Source organism: Artemia sp. Qi Xiang Cuo, chromosome 1 (assembly GCF_049724085.1).
Source record: "Artemia sp. Qi Xiang Cuo chromosome 1, ASM4972408v1, whole genome shotgun sequence".
In the NCBI taxonomy this organism is placed as follows: domain Eukaryota; kingdom Metazoa; phylum Arthropoda; class Branchiopoda; order Anostraca; family Artemiidae; genus Artemia; species Artemia sp. Qi Xiang Cuo.
In genome coordinates, this window is record NC_142794.1 from 48,532,642 (window position 1) to 48,546,193 (window position 13,552).

The 13,552-nt window shown below is 32.9% G+C and overlaps 1 protein-coding gene across 2 annotated transcripts in view; it reads right to left on the reverse strand.

Moving 5' to 3' along the window:
- LOC148956415 (uncharacterized) overlaps positions 1 to 10,695 on the reverse strand; it is a 31,565-nt gene extending 20,870 nt beyond the window's left edge. Inside the window, exon 1 of one of the 2 annotated variants that reach the window (XM_089108024.1) lies at positions 10,644 to 10,695. The gene's annotated coding sequence lies outside the window, so the exon portion shown is untranslated. Of the gene's footprint in view, positions 1 to 10,553 lie in introns of both variants that reach the window. The other variant, XM_089108016.1, reaches the window with a different exon arrangement.
- Positions 10,696 to 13,552: the final 2,857 nt, after the last annotated feature.

Here is a 13,552-nt window from a genome sequence, read left to right on the forward strand (position 1 = left end):
TTAATTTTCATAATTCTTGGTACTTTTATCGACTAAACTAAGTAAAATTCCCTTTCATTTTCACTGTTCTTGGTATTTTTACCATTGAAACTAATTCAAAACCCAATTTTGTTTTCACTGGTATTGATACTTTAACAATAAAACCGGTTCAAATCCAATTTTCTTTTCACTGTTCTTGGAACTTTTACCAATCAAATCTTATTCACATCCCATTTCATTTCGATTGTTTTTACTTTTATTGATTAAACCAATTAGAATTCGATTTCATTTTCACTGTTCTTGGGATTTTTAATAATCAACTCCATTCGAATCGGTTCATTTTCTCTGTTCTTAGTATCTTTGCTGATCGACTATTCAAATCTTTTCATTTTCAATTTTCTTGGTATCTTTATTGATCAGCTCTAGTCAAATCTCATTTCATTTTCACTGTTCTTCACTGATCAACTCTACTCAAATTTCATGTCCTTGTCAATATTTTTGGTATCTTTGCTGATCAACTCCATTCAAACCTCATTCCCATTTCACTGTTTTTGGAATCTTTACCGACCAGTCCCTATTCAAATTTAATTTCATTGCCATTATTCTTGCTACTTTTACTGATCAAACCAAATCAAACCTCATTTCATTGTCAGTGTTCTTGGTGCTTTTGCCAATTGATCCGATTAAAACCACCTTCTATTGCCAGTGTTCTTGAAATTTTACTCATCAAACTGTTGCTAACTCCATTTCCACGTTCTTTGAACTTTTACCGATCAAACTCATTAAATTCGCCGTTCATTTTCACGGTTCTCTGTACTTTTACTGATCAAACCTATTCAAATCCTATTAATTTTCCATTGTTTTAAGTATCTTTGCCAATCAAACCTATTCAAAGCTCGTTTAATTTTCACTGTTCCTGATACTTGTACCGATCAAAAAGTTTCAGATCCTATTTGATTTTCACTTTTCTAGGTATATTTATACATCAAACCATTTCAGATCCCATTTCATTTTTACTGTTTATTGGTATCTTTACCGATGAAACTTATTCAAATTCCCTTTTAATTTCCACGACTCAATTTTTGTACTTTGTACTTACCTTTTTTGACTGAGCCTATTCAAATCCCATTTTATTTTCTTGGTATATTTCCTGCTCAGCCCAATTCAAATGTCATTTCATTTTCACTGTGTATGGTACTTTTACTGATCAAACCAATTCAAATGCCATTTAATTTTCAATGTTCTATGAATCTTAAGAAATCACCTCATTTCATTTTCACTGTTCTAGGTATATTTTGCGGATCTCCAGTCCTCAGCTTTTCACTGATCTTGGAATAATTTACTGATCAACTCTATTCCAATCGCATGTCATTTTCACTTTTCTTGGTATATCTACTGATAAGCTCTATTCAAATCTCATTCCAGTTTCAGTGTTCTTTTTTGAAAAGAACAAAAGCTTTTTTGCAGGCAAAAATAGGCGAAAATATTCGGTAAAAACTAAAACTGTAAAGCATTCTTTTTCAGCCGTTGAATATTTTCTTCCTACTTCTGTTAAAGAGTGGCTGGCATATTGGACTGGTGATTCCTCCCCTTCAGAATTTAGATTCTGTAGTACCGTTCCGATTCCACAAGCTGACGCGTCTGTTTGTAAACAGAATTCTTGTGACAAATCTGGCTTTTTAAGTACCAGAGCCTTCAATAATTCCCTTTTTAGTGCATTCAGTGCTTCTAAAGCATCCCGTGGACATTCAAATTTGCCTGATTTTTTAAAAAGATTTGTCAAAGGCTGAGCTATTGTTACATAGCTTTTAATATATCGTCTGAAATAGCTTAGAAAACTGCATACTGATCTACAGCTTTTATGATCTTTTGGTGGTTTTAATTGCTCTGTCACTGTGAATTTTTCTGTATTTGGCGAAATTGTACCTTGATTTATCAAATGTCAGAGAAAGATCAAGTTTAGTATCACAAGTTTTAACTTCTCTGGTTTTAGTTTTAACCCTGATTTGTTTCATTTTCTAGTATTCTCCTAAGTCCACTCAAATGGTCTTCTATATTTTCAGTAGATAATATTACATGATCTAGATAAGCTAATGCGTCCTTTTTTTCTTTATTGTTCATTGTCTTTTTACTAAATGCATTAGTTGGCTAAAAGAGTTTGGGGTGAATGATAAGCCAAAAGGCATACGTTCAAACGTGAATGTTCTTCCATTATCTAAAATGACCGTTGCCTTGTGTTTTGTTTCTTGGTATATGGCTGTTTGCTAATATCCTGCTTTCAGGACAAAACTACTATAGTAAATGTACCCTGCAACTGAATACAGCATCATATCTGTTCGTGGTAATCTCATAAAATCTTTTATTCTGGCTGCATTTAACGCGCAAAGATCTACACGTAAACTCCATGTATTCTTTTTCTTCATGACAATTACTAGTGGTAAACACCACTCGCTAACACCCTCTTTAATGCCACCCTGTTTTTCCATTTGTTTTTTTTGGTCATCAAGCCATGATCTTAAGAGGTAAGAGGTCTTATATGGGAATTTTTTTACAGGAGGCCCTTCCGTTGGTATCGTGTGTGTAATCAGGTTGGTTAAGCCATAATGAGCTTTGTGTTTTGCAAAATTCCATTTATGATCCCACAAGATAGTTCCCACCTGGGTTTTAACGTTTCCTGGTAAATGTTCTAAATTAAAATGTTTTAGAAAATCGGTTTTTGTCATTCTGTAATCTTTTTGCAGTTGTAGTTTTGGCAAAATTTGCTCTTGGCTTGTAAAATTTATGCTTCATTTTGACTGCCTAGTGATTTTATATCTGTATTTGAAATCTTTTCTGCCAATCCTAGGGTTACTTGGTTTAGCTTTACTTTATCACTTCTTAGATTTGATAATATTAAATATGCAATACCTTGTCTCAATTTTAATTATTTGATTTTCCACGAAAATTGAGGGAGTAACCAGTTTAAATAGAGTCTAGAGAATCAATAAGAGTTAGAGTAGCGTGCAGACATCAAACTCTGCCGGTTAATAAATGTATAAAAGAAGATAAATAAATATACAAAGAAGTTCTAAAAACAACCCGTACCTAGGACTTAGATAAAGGGAACACAACACAAGAGTTAAAAAAGAGCAAAGGTTTTATTTTGAAAAGAATTATCATTTGGATTTTAAATGTATTGCTTTAAAAAGAAAATCAAAAGAGATTTATAACAGTTTGATGAGCGAAACTCCAAGAACAGTGGCAATAAAAGGTGGTTTTAATCGGATCGATTGGCAAAAGCACAAAGAACAGTGACAATGAAATGAGGTTTGATCAGTAAAAGCAGCAAGAATGGTGACAATGAAATTAAATTTGAATAGGGACTGGTCGGTAAAGATACAAAAAACAGTGAAACGGGAATAAGGTTTGAATGGAATTGATCAGCAAAGATACCAAAAATATTGACAAGGACATGAAATTTGAGTAGAGTTGATCAGTGAAGAACAGTGAAAATGAAATGAGATTTGACTAGAGCTGATCAATAAAGATACCAAGAAAATTGAAAATGAAAAGATTTGAATAGAGTTGATCAGCAAAGATATTAAGAACAGAGAAAATGAACCGATTCGAATGGAGTTGATTATTAAAACTCCCAAGAACAGTGAAAATGAAATCGAATTCTAATCGGTTTAATCAATAAAAGTAAAAACAATCGAAATGAAATGGGATGTGAATAAGATTTGAATTGTAAAACTTCCAAGAACAGTGAAAAGGAAATGGTATTTGAATTACTTTGATTAGGAAAAGTACCAAGAACAGTTTAAATGAAATTGGATTTGAACCGGTTTTATTGTTAAAGTATCAATACCAGTGAAAACAAAATTGGGTTTGAATTCGTTTGAATGGTAAAAATACCAAGAACAGTGAAAATGAAAGGGAATTTTACTTAGTTTAATCAATAAAAGTACCAAGATACTGTGAAAATTAAATAAGATTTGAATCAATTTGATTGGTAAAAGTAAGAAGAACAATTGCAAACTCCATTTCCACGTTCTTGGAACTTTTACCGATCAAACTCATTAAAATCGCCGTTCATTTTCACGTTTCTTTGTACTTTTACTGATCAAACCAATTCAAATCCTATTAATTTTCCATTGTTTTAAGTATCTTTGCCAATCAAACCTATTCAAAGCTCGTTTAATTTTCACTGTTCCTGATACATGTACCAATCAAAAAGTTTAGATCCTATTTGATTTTCACTTTTCTAGGTATATTTATACATCAAACCATTTCAGATCCCATTTCATTTTTACTGTTTATTGGTATCTTTATCGATGAAACTTATTCAAATTCCCGTTTAATTTTCACGACTCGATTTTCGTACTTCGTACTTACCTTTATCGATTGAACCTATTCAAATCCCATTTTATTTTCTTGGTATACTTTCCCGCTCAGTCCAATTCAAATGTCATTCATTTTCACTGTGTATGGTACTTTTACTGATCAAACCAATTCAAATGCCATTTAATTTTCACTGTTCTATGAATCTTAAGAAATCAACTTTATTCAGTTCTCATTTCATTTTCACTGTTCTTGGTACAATTTGTAGATCAACTCTTTCCAGTCCTCAGCTTTTCACTGATCTTGGTATAATTTACTGATCAACTCTATTCCAATCGCATGTCATTTTCACTTTCCTTGGTATATTTACTGATAAGCTCTATTCAAATCTCATTCCATTTTCAGTGTTCTTTTTTGAAAAGAACAAAAGCTTTTTTGCAAGCAAAAATAGGCAAAAATATTCGGTAAAAACTACAACTGTCAAGCATTCTCTTTCAGCTGTTGAATATTTTCTTTCTGCCTCTGTCAGAGAGCGGCTGGCATATTGGACTATTGATTCTTCCACTTCAGAATTTAGATTCTGTATATTCAAATTTGCCTGATTTTTTTAAAAGATTTGTCAAAGGCTGAGCTATTGCCGCATAATTTTTAAAATATCATTTGAAATAGCTTAGAAAACTGCATACTGATCTACAGCTTTTTTGATCTTTTGGTGGTTTTAATTGCTCTATCACTGTGAATTTTTCTGAATTTGGCGAAATTGTACCTTGATTTATCAATTGTCAGAGAAAGATCAATTTTAGTATCACAATTTTTAGCTTTTCTGGTTTTAGTTTTAACCCTGCTTTTTCGAATTTCCCTAGTACTCTTCTAAGGCCACTCAAATGGTCTTCTATATTTTCAGTAGATAATATTACATCATCTAGATAGGCTAATGTGTCGCTTCTTCTTTATTGTTCATTGTCTTTTAATACTAAATTCATTAGTTGGCGAAAAGAGTTTGGGATGAATGATAAGCCAAAAGGCATACATTCATATGTGTATATTCTTCTATTGTCTAAAATTACTGTTGCTATGTGCTTTGTTTCTGGGTACATGACTATTTGTCAATTCCCTACTATTAGGTCAAAGCTACTATAGTATTTAGATCTTGCAAGCGAATCCATTGTCGTATTTATTCGTGGAAATTTCATCGAAATCTTTCAGCGTGACTGCATTTAGCACCCTGAACTCTTCACGTAGCCTCTATGTATTCTTCTTTTCCTGACTATTACTAGTGGAAAACACCACTCGCTAACACCCTCTTTAATGACCCCCTGTTTTTCCATTTGTTTTATTTTGGTCATCTAGCCATGATCTTAAATGTTAAGGGGTCTTATATTGGGATTTTTTTAATGGGAGGCCCTTCTGTTGGTATCGTGTGTGTAATCAGGTGGGTTAAGCCATAATCAGCTTTGTGTTTTGCGAAAGTCTATTTATGATCCCATAAGATATTTCCCACCTGGGTTTTAACATTTCCCAGTAAATGTTCTAAATTAAAATGTTTTAGAAAATCGGTTTTTGTCATTCTGTAATCTTTTTACAGTTGTAGTTTTGGCAAAATTTGCTCTTGACTTGTAAGATTTATGCTTAATTTTGGACTACCTAGTGATTTTGTATCTGTATTTGAAATATTTTTTGCTGATCTTAAAGTTACTTGGCTTAGCTTTACCTTATCACTTCTTAAATTTGATAATTTTAAATATGCAATACCTTTCTCAATTTTAACGATTTGTTTTTCCATGAAAATTGAGGAAGTAACTGGTTTAGACAGAGTCTAGAGAATTAATAAGAGTTAGAGTAGCATGCAGACATCAAATTCTGCCAGTTAATAAATATATAAAAGAACATAAATAAATACACAAAGAAGTTCTAAAAACAACCTGTGCCTAGGACTTGAGATAAAGTGAACACAACACAAGAGTTAAAAAAGAGCAAAGGTTTTATTTTGAAAAGAATTATTGTTTGGATTTTAAATGTATTGCTTTAAAAAGAAAATCAAAAGAGATTTATAACTTGTAATATAAATACAATCTTCATATAGAAATAATAATTTTATGATATTAAGATAAACTGACTAATAACTACTATGTGAACAAATAAAATGTTCCATAATATTTAAATTATTACAGCAAGGCTCAATGTCATGCTGTAGAAACAAGGTAAATTTACATTATGAAGCTCAAAAGGAACAATTTACTTGTACTCACATCTAAGCTAAGCAACCAACAGCGGCAAGTTCCCAAAACCAATTACCCTTTTCAATTCCTTTCCTGTCTTGTCTACAATATTGTTTTTCACCTGGTACTTGTTATGAATCAAATAGTACAAACAAAAACATCAACAAGGCTATACCAAGAAGAGATTTAATTCTTAGTAAATAAGTCATACATGCAATCACAAGAAATTCTTACAATCAATTTTAAATTATATTCCAGACCTTGACTATTTTTATCTGTTGTTCCACAAACTTGTCTATCAGTTTTGTTTGGCTTGGTTATGGTTATATTATTGGTTAGGAGCTTCCACACGATTTCTCATTTCCTTATAGTGTCCACTCCTAAAATACAAGAAGAAGGGAGTTGTTTAAATATTATCACTGTTACCATTATTTCTTTATTCCCTCTACCAAATTTTAATGGACATTCACCCAAAATTATCAGTTTTTGACCTGTTATCAATGCCAGGGTATTCTGGGATCTGTTGATGTAATTTCGCAAACTAGGGGGAAACCTTCAAAAACCTCCTCTCTAATTAAGGATTTTGACACACCTGTATCAAGTAAACACAATAAATTTTGGAAACATTCAATTTTAAAACAATGCAAAATCGGTAAATTATTATTTATCTCCATATCACAATATTCTAAACTATATAGGGGTGTTTGAAAAGGTACAGCTCTGTCATCCCTTACAAGCTGGTTAATCTGTTTAAATGCCCACTATCATTTGTCCAAAAGTTTTGGGGGCTTTTTCAGTTCTCTTCCATGTTACAATTTTGAGCTTGGGTATTGTTTACAATTTGATTCCTAGGTATAAATTCAGGAATGTTATTTAATGTTTGCCAAGTCTTTTTTTTCACTGCCTTCTTAAATTTCTGCCCCCAGTGCTCTGAACTGGTGTCTTGCTGTGTATGTTGGGCCTTCCTTATGCATTCTATGCCAACAATCTGCCACAAAGTGATTTGGTTTTCCATAATGATAGCAATTGATTCTTTTTCTATATTGCTTGGTTCTCTACCATTCCGCAAGGGGTGCATAGCTATTTCTGTATATTCATCACCTGTCACTATTTGCTCTATATTGTCTTCAGTAGGATGAGGTGGGTGTCCATGCTTGGTATTCTAAGACAGTAAGGATCTAATACCATGGGGTTGGTCATCAAATGGGGAGGAGTCAGTCCATGGTGAGAGATTTCAGCCTTCCTTGCACCTTTTTGGTTCATGATCTGGCTCCGAAAAGCTCACACGCTTTTGCCCCCTTCCATAGTTTATATAGTTTTCTTGGTTTTCTGTGCTATTTACTGACATCTGATCAAACTTTCCATAGCATCATCAATTTTTACCCCTTTTTCTACCAAGCCTGCTTGAGATTTTCAAGTTTCCATGATAATATTAGCCAAAGTAGTTTTTTCAGTAACCCTTGTGTAAAAGTATGTAATTGTACTTTTTGTACTGTCTCATCATCTCTGCTTTTACCCAACTGCAAACATACAGACCAAAAAATTTTGTCTGCATACCCCCGAATGCTAGTTGAGACATTGACCGTAACTACCTCTGCTCTTAGTCTCTCGGAAACAGTCGTTTTTATGAGCCGTGTTTTAAAGGGTTCTATTGGAGTGCTAATGTCCTGTGCCTTTTTTTCTTTGATTGATTCAAAGTGTTTTAGTGACTTCCCTTTAATCTAGCTTTTGATCCTCTGTTAATAAATATTGTTTCTTTCAAATAGATCTCAAGTTGTAAAATATAAAAATATTTTCTCTAACCCCCTCCCTATATATTGTGGAATTCCTCAAGGAGCCTTATTGGGGCCACTTTTATTTTTAGTTATAATTAATGATATTGGTAAGGATTTCCACCAAAGGTGGAAATACATGGATGACTTGTCAATCCTTTAAGTACCATATGTCACAGGAAGGTTAAAAGTGACTCTCTTGAAATCCTTATGCATATTTTGGATGAAGCTAAGGACCTAAATATGAAAGTAAATTCCACTAAATCAGATATAATGATGATAAATTTTTTGACATCCACCTCCACTTTCCTTGGCCCTATCCCACCCAAAGTGCTTGTGAAACATGTTAAACTCCTTGGTGTCACAATTTGCAATAATCTTGTACTGAGGACATCTTTCCCAATTTACAAAACCCCATTAAACCCTGACTCTCCTGCTTAGCTTCCTTGGCAATTCCAATGTATTCACTGATCCATATTATTACTGAGAGGCTCTGGAAACGTTTTATCCCCTCTTTTCTGGAGTCCCTAAGTAATTCCTGAACTATGTCCTGCACAAAATTAATTTCTCTGTCCCTTATTTTAGTTGTTGGTGTATGCTCACAATAATCATGGGTCATTTTTTTCTGTTTATCTTTGGTCACTTTTATTTTGCCCTTTTGTGATATTTATTTATGCTATATTTCATTTTTGACCTTTATTCTTAAATCTTTGACCTTTAATTGTAATCCTTTCTTTAATTGTAAATATTTCTCTTTGACAGTTAATTTATTTTAATTATTTTTTATTCTATTTTATGGTATTTGATTTTGAATACAAATTTGACAGTATTTTTCTTCTTGTCTGTGATTTTGTTTTATCCCTGCCCTTTCTGTTTTTGTCATTATTTGCACAAAGTTCATTTTAGTTCTTGGACTTTGAATTTTTCTTTTTTTGTGTTAAACTTTTATTGACTATTTTTATGCTTGATTGGTGTTTCTTTTCTTGCTGTATTATTTGTTTCTTTGTTTTGCTTTTTCTGTTCTCTTAGATATATGAAGCAAAATTAGCTCTATGAGAGCTTTTGATAGCCTTTTGAAAATAAATATTACCTCTTATCTCTAACCTGGACTTCAGAGGGGTCACCTACTTTCTCCCACCTGGTACACATCTTGGAGCCCATGTGTGCCACACAGTTTGCTCAGCATGGCATAGTTCTATCATACACGACACTTTTTGTATAAGCCAATAAGTGTAGCCTAATTAATTTTTAAACACTGGAGGCCCCTTGGTACTTATTTGGTATAAATCTAAAAACTTCAGATATTGTCAAGTAAAAATTTTGCAGGTGTTTTGAGTTTAAACAAACCAATAACATATATTTTTCAAACTTTTAAAAGGTATGGAAGCTTTAAAAAAAAGATCTGGGGGTGGGGGGGGGGGTGTTGTATCTCCAAAGGTAGGCCTACTTGTGCTGCATACCATATTAAAGTTATTTAAAATTTAATAATTTGTCAAAAACATTACATTCCTATCTAAATGAGAAGCTGGGATATTCTTGTTTAGGGACAGTATTTTTTTTCTAAGATCTGAATAGCCTAGACTTTTTTTGGGTAATGTTTATATTGACAGACTATTTAGGTAGCTAAATAATAAACATACCTCTTTAGTCAGAATTGTATCCTGAATCCTGAATAACATGCAGTTGCCTTGGAAATGAACTTTACCCTCACCCCTATATGCACCAATTAAGGGTAGGCTATATATTTGCATATTAGGGGCAGGAGGAGAGGGGTAGGTAAAGCTCAAACCTACCTCTGTGATCAGAATTGCATCCTGAATCAGAATTCAACATTGATTTGCATCAGAAGTGAACTTTATCCCTACTACCTCCTTCTAATATGTAAAAAAAATATGCTACCTTAAATTGAAATATAGGCCTACCCTGAATTTGTATATATATATATATATATATATATATATATATATATATATATATATATATATATATATATATATATATATATATATATATATATATATATATATATATATATATATATATATATATATATATATATATATATATATATATATATATATATATATATATATATATATATATATATATATATATATATATATATATATATATATATATATATATTATGTTTTAGAGTTAATTGTTGATAACAGTTATACTAAAAAATAGTGCTTAATTCAAACTCATAAACAAAGTTGAAAACAAATAGGCCTAGGTCTATATTATTCTAAAATGCAATCACCCAATCTCAGCAAGCTCAGTCTCTAATTTCTAAGCAGTATATACCACTCCAAGATTAGGGACCTTTTGTCCAGATTTGAGAAATATATACTTTAACTAGAGTATTTCTCCAAGATTAGCAAAGGCCCTGTCTGAGTAAGCTACAGGGGGATAAGTTCTTAATTTTGAGTAAATTGTAGTGTTGGGCGATATTTAATATCAATATTGATATATCGATATATCAGAGCAAATATCGATATCGAATATCGAAACGAAATCATCGATATCGAAAACGATATTTGAACTTATTTGACTATTTTCGGACTTTTCTGCTACTTGTAAACGTCCTGCAGAAGAGATCCAACATAGAAAATTGTTTGGGAAATGGGCGAGAAGAAGAACTATGATGTATTTAATCCATTGACTTATACATGCTGATACACAGCATACTTACCTGTATCCATAAGTTGGTATAGCCTGTTCTCAAACTAAAAATACGTTTAGTCAGGAGGACTTCCAAATGTTGCTGAGAACCTCCAAAAGGCCTTGGCTGTATTAATGCCTTCTAAGCTGATAGGCCTTGCTCATATAAAAGAGAATTGGCTTTTTATGCTGAATCGAAATATATAGGATTCATTCAGTTTAATGTTCCCATCAAAAGATACGAGCCTGATAAAATTTGCGTTATTTTTGGGAAAGGGGAGAAACCCCCCCCCAAAAAGTTAAAGTATCTTAAAGTAAAGCGTACCATCAGATTCCGCATATCATCGAACCCTACTGTAAAGATTTTAACCTCCCGTCAGCATAAATGTAGAATTTTGTATTTTTTGTCAGAATAAAAATCTCGGATGCATGTTTATTTATTCCTTTTTCTTTCGCCAGCGTGATCGCATCAATTCAAAGACCCAAGAATGTTGGGAAAGTGCTCGTTCGAAAGAAAATAACAGTTCTAGTTCCCTTTTAAAGTGACCCGAGATATTGGAGAGCCAATAGCCCCCCTCTCACGCCCTTTTTTCCCTGAAAACACCCGATCCCAAATTTGAGATATTCATTTTGTTCACCATAGTTGAAAGATCGAAAAAATGTTCCTCCGGAGATAACCTGACTCCCTGCAACTCGAGGAAAGGGCTTTAAGTTATTAATTTGCCTATTGTTTACGTATAGTATTTTTTATTTGTAAGTAAACAGGCCTTTTTAGGGGAGGGGAATTTTCTGTGGGGGGATTTTCCACAGGTAGAATTTCCCATGGGCAGGGAAGTTTCTGGGGCTGAACTAACAAGGGGGAATTTTACACCGGAGAATTTGTCATAACTCCTATACGAAATTCGTCCTAATGTTTCTCTGCCGATTCAATTTTTGATGTAGAGATGTTCCGAGGAAATTGTCATGATCCCCCCATGGTACCCGGGGGAAGGGCTATAAGTTATGAATTTTGTCTGTTGTTTACATATAGTTTCTGTTATTTGGAAGTAAACAGACGTTTTTAGGGAGGGAAATTTTGCGCAAGGGGATTTTCCATGGAGAGAATTTTCCATGGACAGGAAAGTTTCTGAAGATGAACTTATAAGGAGAAATATTACACGGGAGAATTTGCCAGAACTCTTATATCAAATTTATTTTACTTTCTCTTTGCCGATTCAATTTAACCTCTAGATATGTTCCGGTGATATTATCTTGGATTAAATTGCAAAGAGGTTAAAATTGCCTGGGATACTTTTTTTTGGGAGACAGGGAGGGCCCACGGGAAACATTATCCATGGGAAAGTTTTCAGTGGGAGTAATTCTTCGTGGCGGAATTTTCCGCAAGAGATATACTCCATGTCAAAATTTTTCGCGGGAGAAATTCTTCATCAGAGGATTTTCCGTGGAAGAAACTTTCCATTCGGAGGATGGGGTTTCAATGAAAAATTTTCTGTTGAAGGAGTTTTCCGGCATGATTTGAAAAAGATCAAAAATTAAATGAAAGACAAGTCTTTTTTTTTTCAAATGAAAGTAGGCTTAAGAGAATTTTCTAGGCGAAATTGTCCACAAGAAAATTTCTGTGTGAAATTTTCAGCAGGGACTGATTTGTAGTGATGATTTCCTACAAAAAATTAACCAACAAAAATTAATTAACTACAATTAACTACAAAAATTAACAAAAAATTAACTACAACCAAAAATTAAATAAAAAAAAAATTTCAACGGAAACTAGGGAGACATATTGAAACTTGAAACAAAAAGAAATCCTACCGTATGCGAGGGGAGTTACCCCCTCCTTTAAAGAGTTCCAATTATTTAAAAACAACTCCTGAAACACAAGGGCTATTTAATTAGAATAAGAAGCTTGTTTTTAAAATACTAGAAAAAACGTATATGAAGGGCATCCCTCTCATATACGGAATAATTTCTGTTCGTTTTAAGTTTTAATGCTGAACCTTACTTTCAGTTGAAAAAACCTGTTTTCTTTTTTTTATTTAATCACTGAAAGGTAGAACAAATGCTCAGGGAAAAAACATTGACATGTTACTGAGTTTGAAAAGCCAAAAGTAGTCAGTAGGTCATCTTTCTTTACCCTGAGCCCGAGTAATTTCAAGTCTAGATTTCTATGATATTCACTCTTGTAGTCGAAGTTTGTTTTTATTGCTTGATTTTCTATTATTCAAAGTTTAAAAAAATTGTGCAAAATACAATTTTATTATAATTGTTGGTACTTTTCTATCGGCCATTACACACTCGAGAATTTGGATCTACAGGTACGGGGTTGAAACAACTGCTGAGCTTGGGAAATAGATAGGATACATATAATTTGGGCTGTATATTTGCACACTAGGGGGATGGTGGAGTGGGAGTTAAGTATAGCGGGGCTGCATACAATAAATAACCTAACCTAAATAAACCAAAATACCAACTAAATATTTATTAAAACATAGCTACAATGTAGTTTTCCACTGAATCGAAGCTAATTGTCTCCGTATACAAACAGCAATAAACCGGTTTTTGTATGATTTTATAGATTCAGATTCTCGAGTGTACAGTGGC